Raw genomic sequence first — 23,437 nt, forward strand, 5'->3', positions numbered from 1 at the left:
ACTAGGAGCTGTGTCTGGGCAGTGTTAGGAGCTGTGTCTGGGCAGTGTTAGGAGCTGTGATTGGGCAGCACTAGGAGCTGTGTCTGGGCAGTGTTAGGAGCTGTGTTTGGGTAGCGTTAGGAGCTGTGTCTGGGCAGGAGCTTTGTCTGGGCAGTGTTAGGAGCTGTGTTTGGGCAGCACTTTAGGAGCTGTGTCTGGGCAGCGTGTAGGAGCTGTGTTTGGGCAGCACTAGACTGCTTTGTGTCTGGGCAGCGTTAGCAGTGTTAGGAGCTGGAGCTGTCTGGGCAGTGTTAGGTTAGCTGTGATTGGTGTTTGGGCAGCACTAGGAGCTGTGTCTGGGCAGTGTTAGGAGCTGTGTTTGGGCTGTGTTTGGGCAGCGTTAGGAGCTTTGTCTGGGCAGTGTTAGGAGCTGTGATTGGGCAGCACTAGGAGCTGTGTCTGGGCAGTGTTAGGAGCTGTGTCTGGGCAGGGTTAGGAGCTGTGTTTGGGCAGCGTTAGAGCTGTGTTTGGGCAGCGTTAGGAGCTGTGTTTGGGCAGCACTTAGGAGCTGTGTCTGGGCAGCGTTAGGAGCTGTGTCTGGGCAGCGTTAGGAGCTGTGTTTGGGCAGCGTTAGGAGCTGTGTTTGGGCAGCACTTAGGAGCTGTGTCTGGGCAGCGTTAGGAGCTGTGTTTGGGCAGCGTTAGGAGCTGTGTCTGGAGCTGTGTTTGGGCAGGGTTAGGAGCTGTGTTTGGGCAGCGTTAGGAGCTGTGTTTGGGCAGGGTTAGGAGCTGTGTTTGGGCAGCGTTAGTGTTTGGGCAGCACTAGGAGCTGTGTTTGGGCAGCTGTGTTTGGGCAGGGTTAGAGCTGTGTTTGGGCAGCTGTGTTTGGGCAGCGTTAGGAGCTGTGTCTGGGCAGCGTTAGGAGCTGTGTCTGGGCAGCTTTAGGAGCTGTGTTTGGCAGCGTTAGGAGCTGTGTCTGGGCAGGGTTAGGAGCTGTGTTTGGGCAGTGTTAGGAGCTGTCTGGGCAGCTTTAGGAGCTGTGTTTGGGCAGCGTTAGGAGCTGTGTTTGGGCAGCACTAGGAGCTGTGTCTGGGCAGCTTTAGGAGCTGTTTTTGGGCAGCTTTAGGAGCTGTGTTTGGGCAGGGTTAGGAGCTGTGTTTGGGCAGCACTAGGAGCTGTGTTTGGGCAGGGTTAGGAGCTGTGTTTGGGCAGCGTTAGGAGCTGTGTTTGGGCAGCGTTAGGAGCTGTGTTTGGGCAGCGTTAGGAGCTGTGTTTGGGCAGCACTAGGAGCTGTGTTTGGGCAGGGTTAGGAGCTGTGTTTGGGCAGGGTTAGGAGCTGTGTCCGGGCAGCACTAGGAGCTGTGTTTGGGCAGCACTAGGAGCTGTGTCTGTGTGTTTAGATGCCAGGTGTGTCTTTGCCTTACCTCTCTGCCTCTCTTTACTCTGTTACATTTCAATCACTGCAAGCATCTCTCTTTCTCTCTCTACCACCCACCTGCTTTGTGCTCTCTCTTCTTCTATCCTATCTATCATTTGGCTCGTTAGTGTTGGCCGTGGCCTCTGTCTATTTTCGCCTCCTCTGATGGCTTTGTCCTTCCTCTCTTATTCCCCCTCTCTCCATCCATCCTCCATCCTCCCTCTCTCCATCCTCCATCCTCCCTCTCTCCATCCTCCCATCCTCCCTCTTTCCATCCATTCATCCTCCCTCTCTCCATCCTCCATCCTCCCTCTCCCCATCCCCCTTCTCTCCATACCCTTCCATAACGTTCCCACTTGCCTGGTATTGAAGGTATTAATAGGTATTAAAGGTATTAAATAGGTATGAATAGGTATTAAGCTCGTGAATAGGTATTAAATTAGCTCGGTGAATAGGTATTAAATTAGCTCAGTGAATAGATATTAAATTAGCTCAGTGAATAGGTATTAAATTAGCTCAGTGAATAGGTATTAAATTAGCTCAGTGTATAGGTATTAAATTAGCTCAGTGAATAGGTATTAAATTAGCTCGGTGAATAGGTATTAAATTAGCTCAGTGAATAGGTATTACATTAGCTCGGTGAATAGGTATTAAATTAGCTCAGGGTATAGGTATTAAATTAGCTCAGGGTATAGGTATTAAATTAGCTCAGCGTATAGGTATTAAATTAGCTCAGTGAATAGGTATTAAATTAGCTCAGTGTATAGGTATTAAATTAGCTCAGTGTATAGGTATTAAATTAGCTCAGTGTATAGGTATTAAATTAGCTCAGTGTATAGGTATTAAATTAGCTCAGCGTATAGGTATTAAATTAGCTCAGTGAATAGGTATTAAATTAGCTCAGTGAATAGGTATTAAATTAGCTCAGTGAATAGGTATTACATTAGCTTGTTGTATAGGTATTAAATTAGCTCAGTGTATAGGTATTACATTAGCTCAGTGAATAGGTATTAAATTAGCTCAGTGAATAGGTATTAAATTAGCTCAGTGTATAGGTATTAAATTAGCTCAGCGTATAGGTATTAAATTAGCTCGGTGAAAAGGTATTAAATTAGCTCAGTGAATAGGTATTACATTAGCTCGGTGAATAGGTATTAAATTAGCTCGGTGAATATGAATTTAATTAGCCCGGTGAATAGGGATTACGTGAGACTACAGTAGGTTCAATAGAACAAGAGACAGTGGAGTGAGGCAACGTGAGACTGCAGTAGTTTCAATAGAACAAGAAACAGTGGAGTGAGGCAACGTGAGACTGCAGTAGGTTCAATAGAACAAGAGAGTGGAGTGAGGCAACGTGAGACTGCAGTAGGTTCAATAGAACAAGAGACAATGGAGTGAGGCAACGTGAGACTGCAGTAGGTTCAATAGAACAAGAAACAGTGGATTGAGGCAACGTGAGACTGCAGTAGGTTCAAAAGAATACAAGACTGTGGAGTCAGGTAATCTGAGACTACAGTAGGTTCAATAGAACAAGAAACAGTGGAGTGTGGCAATGTGAGACTGCAGTAGGTTCAATAGAATACAAGAGAGTGGAGTGAGGCAACGTGAGACTACAGTAGGTTCAATAGAATACGAGAATGTTGAATCAGGCAACTCAAGACTACAGTAGATTCAAAAGAATACAAGACTGTGGAGTCAGGTAATCTGAGACTACAGTAGATTCAATAGAATACAAGACTGTGGAGTCAAGCAATCTGAGACTACAGTAGATTCAATATAATACAAGACTGTGGAGTCAGGCAATCTGAGATTACAGTAGATTCAATAGAATACAAGACTGTGGAGTCAAGCAATCTGAGACTACAGTAGATTCAATATAATACAAGACTGTAGAGTCAGGCAATCTGAGACTACAGTAGGTTCAATAGAATACGAGACTGTGGAGTCAGGTAACGTGAGACTACAGTAGGTTGAATAGAATATGAGACTGTGGAGTCAGGCAACACGAGACTACAGTAGGTTCAATAGAATACGAGACTGTGGGGTCTGGCAACGCGAGGCTACAGTAGGTTCAATAGAATACGAGACTGTGGAGTCAGGCAACGCGAGACTACAGTAGGTTCAATAGAATACGAGACTGTGGGGTCTGGCAACATGAGACTACAGTAGGTTCAATGGAATACGAGACTGTGGAGTCAGGCAACGCGAGGCTACAGTAGGTTCAATAGAATACGAGACTGTGGAGTCAGGCAACGCGAGACTACAGTAGGTTCAATAGAATACGAGACTGTGGAGTCAGGCAACGCGAGGCTACAGTAGGTTCAATAGAATACGAGACTGTGGGGTCAGGCAACGCGAGACTACAGTAGGTTCAATAAAATACGAGACTGTGGAGTCAGGCAACGCGAGGCTACAGTAGGTTCAATAGAATACGAGACTGTGGAGTCAGTCAACATGAGACTACAGTAGGTTCAATAGAATACGAGACTGTGGAGTCAGGCAACATGAGACTACAGTAGGTTCAATAGAATACGAGACTGTGGAGTCAGGCAACATTAGACTACAGTAGGTTCAATAGAACAAGAGCCCCCTGTCTGAGCCTCAGCACCGAGACAAGAGGGGGTACATGATCCTAGACCAGTACTCCCACGCTCAGACTTTTACAATCCATCATCACTGGGGCCATGTTCCTACCCATCCAGGACATCTACTTGAAACGGTGCCTGAGGAAGTCTCGCAGCATCCTCAAGGACCCCACACACCCCAGCCATGAGCTGTTTTCTTCCTTACCATCGGTATTGGAGCATGAGGTCTGACACCAACAGGCTCAGTTTCTATCTACAAGCCATCAGAATGCTGAACACTTGAACTGGACTGACCACCTGCACTGATTCTCTACACACGTGCACACACACATTTATGCTACGCACACACATCCCAACATGGGCCAGCATCCCTGTGGAACGCTTACAACACCTTGTAGAGTCCATGCCCCAACAACCTGAGGCTGTTCCTAATGTTTGGTATACTCAGTGTATTCTGTGGGTGTACAGTATTTTGCATATAGTACACTTGGTGTCAGACACAGTGGATGATTGAGGAGCTGTGTAAATGCTCCCAAGTGGCGCACTGCATCTCAGTGCTAGAGGCATCGAATCCAGACTGTATCACAACCTGTCCGTGATTTGGAGTCCCATATGCAGGACAACAATTGGCCCAGCGAGGTTGGCCGGTGTAGGCCGTCATTGTAAATAAGAATGTGTTCTTAACTGACTTGCCTAGTTAAATAAAGTTTTTTTTTAAATGATGTGACACACACACACACACATGCAAAAAGAGAAAGAGACAGAGCAAGAGAGAGAGAGAAAGAGACAGAGCAAGAGAGAGAGAGGGAGAGAGAGTGGGAGCGAAAGAGACAGAGCAAGAGAGAGAGGGAGAGAAAGAGACAGAGCAAGAGAGAGAGGGAGAGAAAGAGACAGAGCAAGAGAGAGAGAGGGAGAGAAAGAGACAGAGCAAGAGAGAGAGAGGGAGAGAAAGAGACAGAGCAAGAGAGAGAGAGAGAGAGAGAAAGAGACAGAGCAAGAGAGAGAGAGGGAGAGAAAGAGAGAGAGAGGGAGAGAAAGAGACAGAGCAAGAGAGAGAGAGAGAGAAAGAGACAGAGCAAGAGAGAGAGAGGGAGAGAAAGACAGAGCAAGAGAGAGAGAGGAGAGAAAGACAGAGCAAGAGAGAGAGAGGGAGAGAAAGAGACAGAGCAAGAGAGAGAGAGGGAGAGAAAGAGACAGAGCAAGAGAGAGAGAGGGAGAGAAAGAGACAGAGCAAGAGAGAGAGAGAGAGAGAAAGAGACAGAGCAAGAGAGAGAGGTGGAGAGAAAGAGAGAGACAGAGCAAGAGAGAGAGGGAGCGAAAGAGACAGAGAAAGAGAGAGAGAGGGAGAGAGGGAGAGAAAGAGACAGAGCAAGAGAGGGAGAGAGGGAGAGAAAGAGACAGAGCAAGAGAGAGAGGGAGCGAAAGAGACAGAGAAAGAGAGAGAGAGGGAGAGAAAGAGACAGAGCAAGGGAGAGAAAGACAGAGCAAGAGAGAGAGAGAGAGGGAGAGAAAGACGGAGCAAGAGAGAGAGGGAGAGAAAGAGACAGCAAGAGAGAGAGAGGGAGAGAAAGAGAGAGAGGGGGAGAGAAAGAGACAGAGCAAGAGAGAGAGGTGGAGAGAAAGAGACAGAGACAGAGCAAGAGAGAGAGGGAGCGAAAAAGACAGAGAAAGAGAGAGAGAGGGAGAGAAAGAGACAGAGCAAGAGAGAGAGGGAGCGAAAGAGACAGAGAAAGAGAGAGAGAGGGAGAGAAAGAGACAGAGCAAGAGAGAGAGAAAGAGACAGAGCAAGAGAGAGAGAGGGAGAGAGAGTGGGAGCGAAAGAGACAGAGCAAGAGAGAGAGAAAGAGACAGAGCAAGAGAGAGAGAGGGAGAGAGAGTGGGAGCGAAAGAGACAGAGCAAGAGAGAGAGGGAGAGAAAGAGACAGAGCGAGAGAGGGAGAGAAAGAGAGAGCAAGACAGAGAGAGGGAGAGAAAGACAGAGAGAGGGAGAGAAAGACAGAGCAAGAGAGAGAGAGGGAGAGAAAGAGACAGCAAGAGAGAGAGAGGTGGAGAGAAAGAGACAGAGCAAGAGAGAGAGGTGGAGAGAAAGAGACAGAGCCAGAGAGAGTAAGGGAGCGAAAGAGACAGAGCAAGAGAGAGAGAGGGAGAGAAAGAGAGAGAGAGGGAGAGAAAGAGACAGAGAAAGAGACAGAGGGAGCGAGAGAGGGAGAGAGAGTGGGAGCGAAAGAGACAGAGCAAGAGAGAGAGAGAAAGTGACAGAGCAAGAGAGAGAGTGGGAGCGAAAGAGAGAGCAAGAGAGAGAGTGGGAGCGAAAGAGACAGAGCAAGAGAGAGAGAGGGAGAGAGAGAGAAAGACGGAGCAAGAGAGAGAGAGGGAGAGAAAGAGACAGCAAGAGAGAGAGAGGGAGAGAAAGAGACAGAGCAAGAGAGAGAGAGGGAGAGAAAGAGACAGAGCAAGAGAGAGAGAGGGAGAGAAAGAGACAGAGCAAGAGAGAGAGGTGGAGAGAAAGAGACAGAGACAGAGCAAGAGAGAGAGGGAGCGAAAGAGACAGAGAAAGAGAGAGAGAGGGAGAGAGGGAGAGAAAGAGAGAGCAAGAGAGAGAGGGAGCGAAAGAGAGAGAAAGAGAGAGAGAGGGAGAGAAAGAGACAGAGAAAGAGAGAGAGGGAGCGAAAGAGACAGAGCAAGAGAGAGAGGGAGCGAAAGAGACAGAGAAAGAGAGAGAGAGGGAGAGAGGGAGAGAAAGAGACAGAGCAAGAGAGAGAGAGGGAGAGAAAGACGAAGCAAGAGAGAGAGAGGGAGAGAGAGACAGAGCAAGAGAGAGAGAGGGAGAGAAAGAGACAGAGCAAGAGAGAGATTGGGAGAGAAAGAGACAGAACAAGAGAGAGAGGTGGAGAGAAAGAGACAGAGCAAGAGAGAGAGAGGGAGCGAAAGAGACAGAGAAAGAGAGAGAGAGGGAGAGAAAGAGACAGAGCAAGAGAGAGAGGGAGCGAAAGAGACAGAGAAAGAGAGAGAGAGGGAGAGAAAGAGACAGAGAGGAGACAGAGGGAGCGAGAGAGGGAGAGAGGTGGGGAGTGGGAGAGAGAAGAGACAGAGCAAGAGAGAGAGAAAGAGAGTGGGAGCAAAGAGACAGAGCAAGAGAGAGAGGGAGAGAAAGAGACAGAGCAAGAGAGAGAGAGGGAGAAAGAAAGAGAGAGAGAGAGGAGAGAGAAAGACAGAGCAGGAGAGAAAGACAGAGCAAGAGAGAGAGAGGGAGAGACAGAGCAAGAGAGAGAGAGCAGAGAAAGAGACAGCAAGAGAGAGAGAGGGAGAGAAAGAGACAGAGCAAGAGAGAGAGAGGGAGAGAAAGAGACAGAGCAAGAGAGAGAGGTGGAGAGAAAGAGACAGAGCAAGAGAGAGAGGGAGCGAAAGAGACAGAGAAAGAGAGAGAGAGGGAGAGAAAGAGACAGAGCAAGAGAGAGAGGGAGCGAAAGAGACAGAGAAAGAGAGAGAGAGGGAGAGAAAGAGACAGAGCAAGGAAGAGAAAGACAGAGCAAGAGAGAGAGAGAGAGAGAGAGAGAAAGACGGAGCAAGAGAGAGAGAGGGAGAGAAAGAGACAGCAAGAGAGAGAGAGGGAGAGAAAGAGACAGAGCAAGAGAGAGAGGGGGAGAGAAAGAGACAGAGCAAGAGAGAGAGGGGGAGAGAAAGAGACAGAGCAAGAGAGAGAGGGGGAGAGAAAGAGACAGAGCAAGAGAGAGAGAGGGAGCGAAAGAGACAGAGAAAGAGAGAGAGAGGGAGAGAAAGAGACAGAGGGAGCGAGAGAGGGAGAGAGAGTGGGAGCGAAAGAGACAGAGCAAGAGAGAGAGAGAAAGAGACAGAGCAAGAGAGAGAGCGGGAGAGAGAGTGGGAGCGAAAGAGACAGAGCAAGAGAGAGAGAGGGAGAGAAAGAGACAGAGCAAGAGAGAGAGAGGGAGAGAAAGACAGAGCAAGAGAGAGAGAGGGAGAGAAAGACAGAGCAAGAGAGAGAGAGGGAGAGAAAGAGACAGAGCAAGAGAGAGAGGGAGAGAAAGAGACAGAGCAAGAGAGAGAGAAAGAGACAGAGCAAGAGAGAGAGTGGGAGCGAAAGAGACAGAGAGAGAGTGGGAGCGAAAGAGACAGAGCAAGAGAGAGAGAGGGAGAGAAAGAGACAGAGCAAGAGAGAGAGAGGGAGAGAAAGACAGAGCAAGAGAGAGAGAGGGAGAGAAAGACAGAGCAAGAGAGAGAGAGGGAGAGAAAGAGACAGAGCAAGAGAGAGAGAGGGAGAGAAAGAGACAGAGCAAGAGAGAGAGGTGGAGAGAAAGAGAGAGACAGAGCAAGAGAGAGAGGGAGCGAAAGAGACAGAGAAAGAGAGAGAGGGAGCGAAAGAGACAGAGAAAGAGAGAGAGAGGGAGAGAGGGAGAGAAAGAGACAGAGCAAGAGAGGGAGAGAGGGAGAGAAAGAGACAGAGCAAGAGAGAGAGGGAGCGAAAGAGACAGAGAAAGAGAGAGAGAGGGAGAGAAAGACAGAGCAAGAGAGAGAGAGAGAGGGAGAGAAAGACGGAGCAAGAGAGAGAGGGAGAGAAAGAGACAGCAAGAGAGAGAGAGGGAGAGGGGGAGAGAGACAGAGCAAGAGAGAGAGGGAGCGAAAGAGACAGAGAAAGAGAGAGAGAGGGAGAGAAAGAGACAGAGCAAGAGAGAGAGAGGGAGAGAAAGAGACAGAGCAAGAGAGAGAGAGGGAGAGAAAGAGACAGAGCAAGAGAGAGAGAGGGAGAGAAAGAGACAGAGCAAGAGAGAGAGGTGGAGAGAAAGAGAGAGACAGAGCAAGAGAGAGAGGGAGCGAAAGAGACAGAGAAAGAGAGAGAGAGGGAGAGAGGGAGAGAAAGAGACAGAGCAAGAGAGGGAGAGGGAGAGAAAGAGACAGAGCAAGGGAGAGAAAGACAGAGCAAGAGAGAGAGAGAGAGGGAGAGAAAGACGGAGCAAGAGAGAGAGAGGGAGAGAAAGAGACAGCAAGAGAGAGAGAGGGAGACAGAGCAAGAGAGAGAGGGGGAGAGAAAGAGACAGAGCAAGAGAGAGAGGTGGAGAGAAAGAGACAGAGCAAGAGAGAGAGAGGGAGAGAGGGAGCGAAAGAGACAGAGAAAGAGAGAGAGAGGGAGAGAGGGAGAGAAAGAGACAGAGCAAGAGAGAGAGGGAGCGAAAGAGACAGAGAAAGAGACAGAGAGGCAGAGAAAGAAACAGAGGGTGCGAGAGAGAGTGGGAGCGAAAGAGACAGAGCAAGAGAGAGAGAGAAAGAGACAGAGCAAGAGAGAGAGAGGGAGAGAGAGTGGGAGCGAAAGAGACAGAGCAAGAGAGAGAGGGAGAGAAAGAGACAGAGCAAGAGAGAGAGAGGGAGAGAAAGAGACAGAGCAAGAGAGAGAGAGGGAGAGAAAGAGACCGAGCAAGAGAGAGAGAGGGAGAGAAAGACAGAGCAAGAGAGAGAGAGGGAGAGAAAGACAGAGCAAGAGAGAGAGAGGGAGAGAAAGAGACAGCAAGAGAGAGAGAGGGAGAGAAAGAGACAGAGCAAGAGAGAGAGAGGGAGAGAAAGAGACAGAGCAAGAGAGAGAGAGGGAGAGAAAGAGAGAGAGGGAGAGAAAGAGACAGAGCAAGAGAGAGAGAGGGAGAGAAAGAGACCGAGCAAGAGAGAGAGAGGGAGAGAAAGACAGAGCAAGAGAGAGAGGGAGCGAAAGAGACAGAGCAAGAGAGAGAGAGAAAGAGACAGAGCAAGAGAGAGAGAGGGAGCGAGAGAGGGAGTGAGAGGTAGAGAGAGAGGGAGCGAGAGAGCGAGAACAAGAGAGAGGGGAGATGAAGGTCTCTGAAAGACAGAGAAGGGCAGACAGCAGACAGAGTTTATCTGAAAGACAGAGATTTTATCTTAACTTCTCCCCTCTTTTTTCCTCTCTTTCTCTCGTGTACACTTCTCTCATCTCCTCTCTTATCTCTGTAGTTTTCTCTCTCTCTGTTTCTCCTTCAGTCTGTTTCTGGTTTTTCTTTTTTCGTTCTGAAACCATTTCCTTTTCTGAGATTCTAGGAACTCTAATATGTTTACGGCGTTTCCAATTATAATAGAATTAAGTAGATTAAATCCAGGATTCATGCATTTTCCAGCTTTAATCGAATACAAAGCTTTCTCTTTGACACCTACTGTGCACTGTAAATGACTTGATTGTTTGAAGTCGTAAGGCATACTTCAATTTAGCAGTCATAATACTGTTAGGTTCCTGTTTAATGGTTAAACAGGGATATTTCCTATGTTTTTCAAGGGGTATTAATCCCCTCCTATTCCTCTCTCTCAAACACACATGCGTATGTGCACGCACACAGACACGCGTGCTTATACAAACACACAGAAAGGGGTGCCACTGACAGAGATTTAATAAGGTAATCATCTCGATCAAATAAAATTAATTCCATCCAATATCCATATTTTCCACAAGTATGATACTTGAACCCCAGCTTTAAAGTGTGTGTCCCAAATGTCACCCAATTCCCTATATAGTGCACTAAATAGGGAACAAGCCTGAAACAGCCATCGTTGAGTGGCTGCTGCCAACATACTGACTCATCTCTAGCCACTTTAATAATGAAAAATGGATGTAATAAATGTATCACTAGTCACTTTAAACAATGCCACTTTATATAATGTTTACATACCATACATTACTCATCTCATATGTATATACTGTACTCTATACCATCTACTGCATCTTGCCTATGCTGTTCGGCCATCACTCATTCATATATTTTTATGTACATTTTTATGTACATATTCTTATTCATTCCTTTACACTTGTGTGTATAAGGTAGTAGTTTGGGAATTGTTAGGTTAGATTACTCGTTGGTTATTACTGCATGGTTGGAACTAGAAGCACAAGCATTTCGCTACACTCGCATTAACATCTGCTAACCATGTGTATGTGACCAATCAAATGTAATTTGATTTGAGATGCCATATGGGATGTAGCCGGTCACACCCTGATCTGTTTCACCTGTCTTTGTGATTGTCTCCACCCCCCTCCAGGTGTCTCCCATCTTCCCCATTATCCCCTGTATATTTAAACCTGTGTTCTCTGCTTGTCTGTTGCCAGTTCGTTGTGTTCATCAAACCCACCAGCGGTTGTTTCCCTGCTCCTGTTTCTAGTCCTTCCCGGTTTTGACCCCTGCTTGCCCTGACCCTGAGACCTCCTGCCGTTCTGGATCCTTTATACCTTCTCTGGATTATTGACCCCTGCTGGCCTTGACCTGTCATTTGCCTTTCCCTGTTAGGAATACACTTTTGTTTCTTCCACTCTGTCTGCATCTCGGTCATACCTCAAATGTGATAAGCCTATTATGGTTGGTTCAATTGTATAATTGGGTTCATTTTATCGGTCTTAATGTCTGAGGGCTTCTTGGAAATTCATTAATAATCTAAAGCTATTATTCTAATTAAGGCCTGGAGTGGCAGGCTTTGTTTTGGTTTGGTTTGCTACTCAACTATGCATGAATCCAAAAAATGTGAAGCCACACTTGGTGAATAAACAAAGGTAGAAAGAGATGGAGAGAGAAAAGCCAGTAAAAGAGGGGAATGGATTAGAAGTAGTAGTGGTGATGGTAGTAGTAGTAGTATAGGGGAGGACCATTTCATAAACATATATTATTTTTTTTTACATTTAAAAATGTAGCCTTTATAGATATAATCACATCACCAAACAATTGATTACAATTTTCCAACAGTCTATAGTAGGCACAACAGCACTCTGTAGGGTAGCACCATGGTGTAGCCGGAGGACAGCCTGCTTTCATCCTCCTCTGGGTACATTGACTTCAATACAAAACCTAGAAGGCTCATGGTTCTCACCCCCTGCCATAGACTTACACAGTAGTTATGACAACTTCCGGAGGAAGACATGTTGTCCATCTAATCAAAGGATCAGAGAATTAATATAGTACTGAAAGCATAAACTATAGCTAGCTAGCACTGCAGTGTATAAAATGTGGTGAGTAATTGACTCAAAGAGAGAAAAAGACAATAGTTTAACAGTTTTGAAGAAATTAATTTCTTCCAAAATGAAGGATAAGCAAATAATAAGCACTTTCAGTTACTTCGCTAGCAAATGCAGCTAGCTAATGTAGCCTACTCAAACACCCTGCTCAAACAGAGGGATGCTATGTTAGCTAGCTGGACACGACTATCCAACACAACACTAGAACACTTACAAATCAAGGTAAGCTTTCGGTATTACTCATTTATTGCCACCGGGGCCTGCCGGTGTAACTGCTTACTGACTGTACACTAACGTTACTGCATGATTGTAGCGGGTTTACTAATGCGTTAATTCTATTAGCTATGCTGACTATGACATTACTTTAGCTAATATGGAGACAACGATGTAGGCTGTGTGTAGCGGTTTGGTTTGGAAAAGTTTTTTTTAGCCTGGTCACATACGGCTAATGTGTTGTGCATTGAAGTCCACAAGCGAAAGGACAAGGTGAGAGGAGGAGAGCGCATAGCAGGAATAAACGTGGCTGCTATGAAAGTGAACTGTGTTTACGCGTGATCAGGGGTGTATTCATTCTCCTGATTCTGTTGAAAAACATTTCTTAAGCGGAAGCAAACGGAACAAAACGGGGATAAACATAACTGTTGGACTAATGATTACACCCTATATAGGCTAGATGCAGGCAAGAGTGTGCAAGGTGGTATTGAATGTCACTGTCAGTCCATGTGTCACTGTCTGTGGCCTCAAATTTGTCTCTTGAGCTGTGTGCACCTACGTTGTAAACTTTCATTCATAGGCTAGGATGTAGCAACCTCATGGTGAGGTATAGGGAACATTTGAGTATCATGTACAGTTGAAGTCGGAGGTTTACATACACCTTAGCCAAATATATTTAAACTCAGTTTTTTACAATTCCTGACATTTGATCCGAGTAAAAATTCCCTGTCTTAGGTCAGTTGGGATCACCACTTTATTTTAAGAATGTGACATGTCAGAATAATAGTAGAGAGATTTATTTATTTCAGATTTTATTTCTTTCATCACATTCCCAGTGGGTCAGAAGTTTACATACACTCAATTAGTATTTGGTAGCATTGCCTTTAAATTGTTTAACTTGGGTAATTTCAGGTAGCCTTCCACAAGCTTCCCACAATAAGTTGGGTGAATTTTGGCCCATTCCTCCTGACAGAGCTAGTGTAACTGAGTCAGGTTTGTAGGCCTCCTTGCACACACATGCTTTTTCAGTTATGCCCAGAAATTGCCTATAGGATTGAGGTCAGGACTCTGTGATGGCCACTCCAATACCTTGATATTGTTGTCCTTAAGCCATTTTGCCAAAACTTTGGAAGTATGCTTGGGGTCATTGTCCATTTGGAAGACCCATTTGTGATCAAGCTTTAACTTCCTGACTGATGTCTTGAGATGTTGCTTCAATATATCCACATAATATTTCTTCCTCATTAAGCCATCTATTTTGTAAAGTGCACCAGTCCCTCCTGCAGCAATGCACCCCCACACCATGATGCTGTCACCCCAGTGCTTCACGGTTGGGATGGTGTTCTTCGACTTGCAAGACTTGCAAGAATCATGTAGAAACCAAAAAAGCGTTAAACAAATCAAAATATATTTGAGATTTGAGATTCATCAAAGTAGCCATCCTTTGCCTTCATGACAGCTTTGCACACTCTTGGCATTCTCTCAACCAGCTTCATGAGGTAGTCACTTGGAATGGATTTAAATTAACAGGTGTGCCTTGATTAAGTTAATTTGTGGAATTTCTTTCCTTCTTAATGCGTTCGAGCCAATCAGTTGTGTTGTGACAAGTTAGGGGTGGTATTCAGAAGATAGCCCTGTTCGGAAAAGACCAAGTCCATATTATGGCAAGAACAGCTCAAATAAGCAAATGGAAACGAAAGCCCATCATTACTTTGAGACATGAAGGTCAGTCAATCTTGAACATTTCGAGAACTTTGAATGTTTTTTCAAGTGCACTTACAAAAACCATCAAGCGCTATGATGAAACGCCACAGTAAAGAAAGACCCAGAGTTACCTCTGCTGCAGAGGATAAGTTCATTAGAGTTACCAGCCTCAGATTGCAGCCCAAATAAATGCTTCACATAGTTCAAGTAACAGACACATCTCAACATCAACTGTTCAGAGGAGACTGTGTGAATCAGGTCGAATTGCAGGTTGAATTGTTGCAAAGAAACCACTACTAAAGGACACCAATAAGAAGAAGAGACTTGCTTGGGCCAAGAAACATGAGCAACGGACATTAGACCGGCGGAAATTTGTCTGGTCTTATGAGTCCAAATGTTAGATTTTTGCTTCCAACCATTGTCTTCGTGAGACGCAGAGTAGGTGAACGGATGATCTCTGCATATGTGTTTCCCACCGTGAAGCATGGAGAAGGAGGTGTGATGGTGTGGGGGTGCTTTGCTAGTGACACTGTCAGTGACACTGTCAGGTACACTTAACCAGCATGGCTACCACAGCGTTCTGCAGCATACGCCATCCCATCTGGTTTGCGCTTAGTGGGACTATCATTTGTTTTTCAAGAGGACAATGACCCAACACACCTTCAGGCTGTGTAAGGGCTACTTGACCAAGAAGGAGAGTGCTGCATCAGATGACCTGGCCTCCACAATCACCCGACCTTAACCCAATTGAGATGGTTTGGGATGAGTTGGACCGCAGAGTGAAGGAAAAGCAGCCATCAAGTGCTCAGCATATGTGGGAACTCCCTCAAGACTGTTGGAAAAGCATTCCAGGTGAAGCTGGTTGAGAGAATGCTAAGAGTGTGCAAAGCTGTCATCAAGGCAAAGGGTGGCTACTTTGAAGAATCTCAAATATAAAATCTATTTTGATCTGTTGAACACTTTTTTGATTACTACATTATTCCATATGTGTTATTTCATAGTATTGATGTCTTCACTATTATTCTACAATGTAGAAAATCATAAAAATAAAGAAAATCCCTTGTATGAGCAGGTGTGTCCAAACTTTGGACTGGTACTGCATTCAGAAAGTATTCAGACCCCTTGACTTTTTCCACATTTTGTTACAATACAGCCTTACTCTAAAATCGATTACATCGGTTTTTTTCCCCTTCATCAATCTACACACAATACCCCATAATGACAGTGAAAACAGGATTTTAGAATTTTTTGCCAATTTATTCAAAATAAAAAAACAGATGCCTTGTTTACATAAGTATTCAGACCTTTGCTGTGAGACTCGAAATTGAGCTCAGGTGCATCCTGTTTCCATTGATCATCCTTGAGATGTTTTTACAACTTGATTAAAGTCCACCTGTGGTAAATTCTATTGATTGGATGTGATTTGGAAAGGCACACGCTTGTCTGTAGGGTCCCACAGTCGACCGTTCATGTCAGAGCATAAGCCATGAGGTAGAAGGAATTGTCCATAGCGCTCAGACATGATTGTGTCGAGGCACAGATCTGGGGAATTGTATCAAAACATTTCTGCAGCATTGAAGGTCCCCAAAAACGCAGTGGCCTCCATTTATCTTAAATGGTAGAAAGTTGAAAACATCAAGACTCTTCCTAGAGCTGGCCACCCGGCCAAACTGAGCAATCAGGGGAGAAGGGCCTTGGCGAGGGAGGTGACCAAGAACCCAAGGGTTACTCAGAGAGAGCTCCATATTTCCTCTGTGGAGATGGGAGAACCTTCCAGAAGGACAACCACCTCTGCAGCACTCCACCAATCAGGACTTTATGATAGAGTGGCCAGACGGAAGCCACTACTCAGTAAAAGGCACATGAAAGCCTGCTTGGAGTTTTCCAAAAGGCACCTAAAGGACTCTCAGACCATGAGAAACAAAGAAACCAAAGAACTCTTTGGCCTAAATGCCAAGCGTCAAGTCTGGAGGAAACCTGGCACCATCCCTACGGTGAAGCATGGGGGTGGCAGAATCATACTGTGGGGATGTTTTTCATCGGCAGGGACAGGGAGACTAGTCAGGATTGAGGGAAAGATGAACGGAGCAAAGTACAGTACAGAGATCCTTGATGAAAACCTGCTCCAGAACGCTCAGGACCTCAGACTGGGGTGAAGAATTATCTTCCAACAGGACAACGACCCTAAGCAAACAGCCAAGACAACACAGGAGTGGCTTCAGAACAAGTCTTTAAATGTCCTTGAGTGGCCCAGCCAGAGCCCGGGACTTGAACCCGACCTGAAAATAGCTGTGCAGCGACGATCCCCATCCAACCTGACAGAGCTTGAGAGGATCTGCAGAGAAGAATGGGAGAAACTCCCCAAATACAGGTGTACCAAGCTTGTAGCGTTATACCCAAGAAGACTTGAGGCTGTCATCTCTGCCAAAGGTGCTTCAACAAAGTACTTGTGTAAATGTGATATTTCAGTTTTTTTTATTTGTTATACATTTTGGGGGAAAAAACACAAAAAACAGTGTTTACTTTGTCATTAGGGGGTATTGTGTGTAGATGGATGAGGAACAAAAACAATTTAATCAATTTTAGAATAAGGCTGTAACGTATCAAAATGTGGAAAAAGCCAAGGGGTCTGAATACTTTCCGAATGCACTGTAGTGCACTACTTTAACTAGATCCCTATGGGCCCTGGTCAAATAATAGTGCACAGTCTAGTGGTTAGAGCATTAGACCAGTAACCGAAAAGTTGCTGGATCGAATCCCTGAGCTGACGAGGTACAAATGTGCCATTCTGCCCCTAAGCAAGGCAGTTAACCCACTGTTCCCCGGGTGCTGAAGACTTGGATGTCGATTAAGGCATCCCTCCGCACCGCTCTGATTCAGAGGGTTAAATGCAGAAGACACATTTCAGCTGAACGCATTCAGTTGTACAACTGACTAGGTCCCCCCCCTTTCCCTATAGAATAGAGTCCCATTTAGGATGTAGCCTTTATTTACACGTTATCTTAATATCTCTTTTCATCTGTTATCCCGCGTTTTACCTTCGTTCTGCCTGTAATGTCATATTCCCTGGAAAATAGCAGCTAGACTTTAATCTGGTTTAAATGCTTTGTAAATGAGGCACATAGTGTGGGTGTGTCTTTAATTTATAATGGCGCTTTCACACAAGATGCTCCAGTGTGTAGTTGAGCGTGTGGTTTATAGTCTTTCTGCTCTAGTGAGTGAATGGTGTGAGTAGTGTCTTGCTCTAGTCTAGTGAATGAAGGGGGTGAGTAGTGTCTTACTCTAGTCTAGTGAATGAAGGGTGTGAGTAGTGTCTTGCTCTAGTCTAGTGAATGAAGGGGGTGAGTAGTGTCTTGCTCTAGTCTAGTGAATGAAGGGGGTGAGTAGTGTCTTGCTCTAGTCTAGTGAATGAAGGGGGTGAGTAGTGTCTTGCTCTAGTCTAGTGAATGAAGGGTGTGAGTTGTGGCTTGCTCTAGTCTAGTGAATGAAGGGTGTGAGTAGTGTCTTGCTCTAGTCTAGTGACTGAATGGTGTGAGTTGTGGCTTGCTCTAGTCTAGTGAATGAAGGGTATGAGTTGTGGCTTTCTCTAGTCTAGTGAGTGAATGGTGTGAGTTGTGGCTTGCTCTAGTCTAGTGAGTGAATGGTGTGAGTTGTGGCTTGCTCTAGTCTAGTGAGTGAATGGTGTGAGTTGTGGCTTGCTCTAGTCTAGTGGCAGTGAGGGCCTGAGGCAAAATAACAGGTGGTTTAGCATTTAGCTAGTTAAACACTGTGGAGCATCGAGCTAGCCTAACACTGTGGAGCATCTAGCTAGCATAAAACTGTGGAGCATCTAGCTAGCCTAACACTGTGGAGCATCTAGCTAGCCTAACACTGTGGAGCATCGAGCTAGCCTAACACTGTGGAGCATCTAGCTAGCATAAAACTGTGGAGCATCTAGCTAGCCTAACACTGTGGAGCATCTAGCTAGCGTAACATTGTGGAGCATCTATCTAGAGTAACACTGTGGAGCATCTAGCTAGCCTAACACTGTGGAGCATCTAGCTAGCGTAAAACTGTGGAGCATCTTGCTAGTGTCAGGCTAAAAACTAAAGACACACACACTGGGTGCCTCATTTACTAAGCCTTTAAACAGGTATAGCATACAGTGCTGTTCACTAGCTGGTATAAATATCACCTCTCTTCCCAGTGAGCTCTCCTGGCTGGCATATTGAGAGCACACAGCCCACCTTCCTTAACACAATGACATCTCTACAGTTTAACACACACACACGCACGCACACACACACACACACACACACACACACACACACACACACACACATACACATACCATACCATACCATGAAAAAGACCAACACCATTGGCATTACATAAAACTTAATAGTGCACAGCAAGAAATACATGTAAACATGAAAATAAACCCTGCAAATGATGCAACCCTGCCCCGTCTCTCTGGTTCACTAACACATTGATCTATATGTCATATAAACTGTGCATATCATGTTTATCTTTCCCTCCCTCCATCCCTTCTTCCTCTCTTCTGTCGTTGCTGCCTGTGAACTTGTCTTTCTCGCTCATTCTTCTCTTGATCCCTCCTCTCTTTTTTTCTCTCTGTCTCTTCAGACAATTTATCTACCAGCATATATATTACAGGATCGTGAGTGCATTGCTTTTCAAATGGGAGCCCACCCTTCCTTTCCCTTTCCCTTTCCCTCCCTCCCTCTCTCATCCTCCCCTCCCCTCTTTCTTTCTCCCCTCCCTCTTTCTCTCCCCTCTCTCTCTTTTTAACCTCTTTTTCTCTCTCCAATCTCCCTCTCTCTGACCCCACTCCCTCCCTCCCTCTCTATTGCTCCCCCCTCCCTCTGTCTCTCTCACCTCTCTCTCTTAACTCTCTCTTTATCTGCCCCCCCATCTCCCTGGTCTCTCTTAAATCACCCTCTTCAGCCATCCCTCTGTTATAACAGCTCAATTAATCTCCAGCTGGCTTCAGCGAGGAGGAGGAGATTACATTCTGCTACGGCATAGAGGACCCAGGGTAATCACTGTACTGTACAGCGATGTGTGTGTGTGTGTGTGTGTGTAGTGTAGCTATATGAAAGACAGTGAGAAATAACAACTATCTGTCTGGCTCTAGGAGCAGCAGATCTAGGACATTCAAAGTTAGGATTGTGACCCCTACTGGGGTCAGGGGGGAACTGCATTGGGGTCGCCAATAAAAAAAAACAAGAGTAATACAATCTGTACTATTGTGTGGGAAAATATACAAACGTTTTTGAGAAAGATCATTTGAAAAATACAATTTTGAGTAAATGTATTTAAAAAATAACAATAATGATAAAAGATGAAAATGCAATGAATTGAAGGTTATTTATTGATGTGAAATGTACCTATTTTAAGTGTCTGTCGTTAGATTTGTGGTGGAGTGGAGTCGCAACAAATTTTTGGGGAAAAAAACGGGGTCCCCATAAATTCTGGCAAAATAATTTTTATTTATTTAACTCCAAATTGAATTTCCTGCAATTCTACACATTTTGGCATGAGGAGTAGAGAAAATGTTGCAGTTTTAAAGCAAGTTTTCTGCCAATTCTACACAAGGGGCGGAGAGAAAATAATAACAATATTATAAAACATTTCATGCAATTCTACTTATTTTTCCATGGGGCAGAGAGAATTGTTTTGCTGTTTTACAGCTAATTTCTTGACATCAGCAAACCTGTCTCCCACACAACGCCATACACGTGGTCTGCGGTTGTGAGGCCGGTTGGACGTACTGCCAAATTCCCTAAAACGACGTTGGAGGCGGCTTATGGTAGATAAATTAACAAATTCTCTGGCCACAGCTTTGGTGGACATTCCTGCAGTCAGCATGCCAATTGCATGCTCCCTCAAAACTTGTGACATTGTGTTGTGTGACAAAACTGCATATTTTAGAGTGGCCTTTTATTTCCCCAGTACAAAGTGCACCTGTGTAATGATCATGATACACCTGTCAGGTGGATTACTTATCTTGGCAAAGGACAAATGCTCACTAACAGAGATGTAAATAAATCTGTGTACAACATTTGAGAGAAATATGCTTTTTGTGCGTGTAGAACATTTCTGGGAATCTTTTATTTCAGCTCATGGGACCAACACTTTACATGTTGCGTTTATATTTTTGTTCATTTTATTATGGGCTGCCTGTTCTGTGTTCTAGAAACAGAATATAATGTTTTGCATTCTAGAATACCAGAACACTCTACATTGTAATCCTCTCATTTGCCTAATGGATTAATGTAGATTTGCAAGCTCGTTGCCATGTTTGGCACATTGCCTGGTGTTTGCATCCGTTCACAGGCACACCTATACAGTCTGTTGGGAGAGCTGCCTGACTGACTGCCACACCCATCTTTTCCTTTTCAACGTCTCTCTCTCTCTCTCTCTTCTGTTGAAAGCATCTCTCTTTTTCTCTTTCTACATCATTCTTTCTTTACCTCTCTCTCTTCTTCCCTCTACCACTTCACTCTCTCTCCCTCCCCTTCCAACTGTTTCTCTCCCCTTTTCTCTCATTCTCCTACACCCCTTGCTCGGTCTGTTCTTCTCCTGCCTCCCTCTCTGTCCCATCAGACAGTACTGTAGTTAAGGTAGCTAGAGGGAGGAACACAGGAGCACCTCAGAGGAGCACCGCCCCAGATAAATGCCTTCGGTTCCAGAGCGAGAGAGAGAAAGAAGAGAGAGAGAGATACACTGCAGTAGGATAGCCAGGACAGGAAAGCCTGTATTCACAACGTTGAGTGCTGATCAATCAGGTCCTCTCTGTCCATATAATCTTATTTAGTATGATCTAAAGGACAAAACTGATCCTAGATCAGGATAATGTTCTTTCTCTCAGATAAGACCTCCTTCCTTCAGACCACTAGCCTGATCCCAGATCTGTTTGTGCTGGCCCATATGAACACAAACAGACCTGGGACCAGCAGGCTACCAGACCTGTGAATATATCATTACAGCACAGTGCAATCAGAGCCTTCCTTAACAACATTAAACCCATGAGTTGAAGGAGGGGAGCACAACAGGGAGAATAGTGGAAAATACTGTATAAAGTAGCAGAGTAGAAAGAGAGATAAGCTGAAAATAAGCCGAGTTAACTGGAAGATTGGTCAAAATGATAAAGGCATGGTCTAAAGGTCAGGACATAGGTGAACAGAACTGTGTTAAAATGCCTCACATATTGTAGCAATAATAATATATTGTATTTTGTAAAAAATATTTGTTTTATGTGACAATCTTTTTTGAAAACATTGTAAGTGAGCAAAATAACCCCACACTCATTTTCAATGTATTTTTTTTAATGTGTCAACACTTATTTCAAACTTGTATGATCACACACATAAAATGCAAAGTAAAATCTCTATTTATGCAGATTAGTAAAACACCAGCCGATAATATAATTTCCTCCAAAGTTCCACAACAGCATTGCATTCAATATTAATACCAACCAGTCAGACCCTGTTGCTACACACTGTCTGACTGTGTGCCCAGCGAAACCTACTGAAGACATACCATCATATTATTTCTCTGTGTAACATCCATTCAAACTATTCAACAAGATGTCTGCTTCAATATGCTGTCATTTTCACAATTACAAATCACAATTTTCAAATTAATTAAACGTAAACTATGAAGGTGACACTACGGTACAAAACTTACAACCACTTCTAGCACAACATTGAGAGAAATGACGATAAGCACATTTGCGCATTTTAACAATATTCTCAACAGAAATCTTGAAATATAAATACTTTTGACAGTTGTATCCAATGACATCACCACTAATATTATTCTCCACTCACTACAAATACATTCACGACACATTAAATGACTCTTCTAGAAATCTAACCATCTTTCCACAGCCATCACAGACAGGCTAGGAAGGGGATTGTGATGCTGTGAGTGGAACTGCAGATGTGACCAAGGTGTGGTGAAGCTATAATCCTCCAGCCAGACAGCATTCTAATTCATCTCTCTCTCTCTCTCTCTCTCTCTCTCTCTCTCTCTCTCTCTTCTTCTCTTACCTCCACAGGTTTAAAAGATGGCCTCAGGGATGTTGATTCTCCTTTTCCTCTGTCCTCCTTGTTTTCTTCCCCTCGCTCTCTCTCTCTTCCCCTCTCTCTATCAAATTGATTGTGCCCTCTCCTCTCTCTCTGTGCTGATGCTGCAGTGATACAAAAACACACCCTCTCTCCCTCTCTCTCTCTGCCTCCCTCGCTCTCATTGGCTTCCTGCTAGAGGTGACATCGCCTTTCTTCTGCTCTGCCTCTCCACTCATCCCTCCCTCTTCCCCTGCCTCGCTCTCTCACTCAGGTCGCACTCTCTGTGAATTCTGACCATTCCTTTATTGTCTTCTTCCCCCATCCCTCCCTTTCCTCTCTCAATTCCCTCAGTTCACCCCATCCCCTCCCTCCTCCTCCCCTCCCTCTTCTCTCTAGCTGGATTAGTTTTGCCAGGTTTCAGTAGCCAGATAGCAGTTCTCTCTCCTCTTTCTATATGCATCGATGCAGATCAGCTCTAGCAGACATAACAATAGACTTATTAGCATGGTGGTATAGCCTACGACCCGACGCTGTGCTCTACATCTCACTCTCTCTGCTGTCTGTCTGCATCCCAAATGGCACCCTAGTTCCTATATAGTCCATTAAACAGGGAATAAGGTGCCATTTGGGATGCATCCCACATCTTTCCTTGTCTCTTCTTCACCATGCTCTGTCTAATAGCCCTATACAGGTGCTTTAATGGCTTGGCCAAAATACCCTTTATATTAATAATGTCTACCATGGTCGACTGAGCCCATCTCTCTCTAACAATGAACAGATTCTGGCTTCTGTAGCTACTAAGACATCTTTTGCAGACACACACACACACTATCTAGTGCGTTTTCAATTAATAATAGCCCAATCTAAGGGAAATGTCAGTGTCTGAAAGCATTGTTGTGTTATGTAATACAATAATATGTGTTGTGAATTCATGTCGTCTGTGACCTGTGACTGGGAGGGGCGCCTGAGGGGCAGAGCCGGGTGATTTTGAGACTTGCTGATTGGGGGATAATGAGGAAGTGTCTTAGTAACCTGTAGGAGGCCTCCCTGTGTTGTGACATGATAACAGCCAGGCACTTGGGTGATAACAGTGATACAACACTTTGGAAATATGATACTCAATGTCTTGGGTGGTCTACCCTGGCCTGAATTTTCACCGACCCTAAAAAGTGCAAAAAGAGAGCGAGCGAGTTGTCTGTATGCTCTGATAAGGGTCTTTGTGACAAAAGCTTGGCAATGAAATCTGCATTAATCTAAGTGGGACTCATTTCTATAGTTTATTCTCTCATCTTTCTGCTCCTGTCAGGTGATAACAGTGAGACAACACTGTCTATCCTGGGGTGGTCTGGGTCTAGACTGACTGAGGGCTGTACAGAACTGGCCTTTCACTGATCCTAAAACTAAAGAGAGAGATAGAGTAAGAGATAGAGGAGAGGAAGAGATAGAGGAAGAGGAGA

The 23,437-nt window shown here is 45.0% G+C and overlaps 1 protein-coding gene across 1 annotated transcript in view; it reads right to left on the reverse strand.

The window, feature by feature from the left end:
- The window catches only part of LOC115132651 (neural cell adhesion molecule L1-like), a 99,520-nt gene extending 77,276 nt beyond the window's left edge, over nucleotides 1–22,244 (reverse strand). Inside the window, exon 1 of the mRNA XM_065020872.1 lies at nucleotides 21,963–22,244. The gene's annotated coding sequence lies outside the window, so the exon portion shown is untranslated. The remainder of the gene's footprint in view (nucleotides 1–21,962) is intronic.
- Nucleotides 22,245–23,437: the final 1,193 nt, after the last annotated feature.

Source organism: Oncorhynchus nerka, linkage group LG7 (genome assembly GCF_034236695.1).
Source record: "Oncorhynchus nerka isolate Pitt River linkage group LG7, Oner_Uvic_2.0, whole genome shotgun sequence".
Classification (NCBI taxonomy): Eukaryota; Metazoa; Chordata; class Actinopteri; order Salmoniformes; family Salmonidae; genus Oncorhynchus; species Oncorhynchus nerka.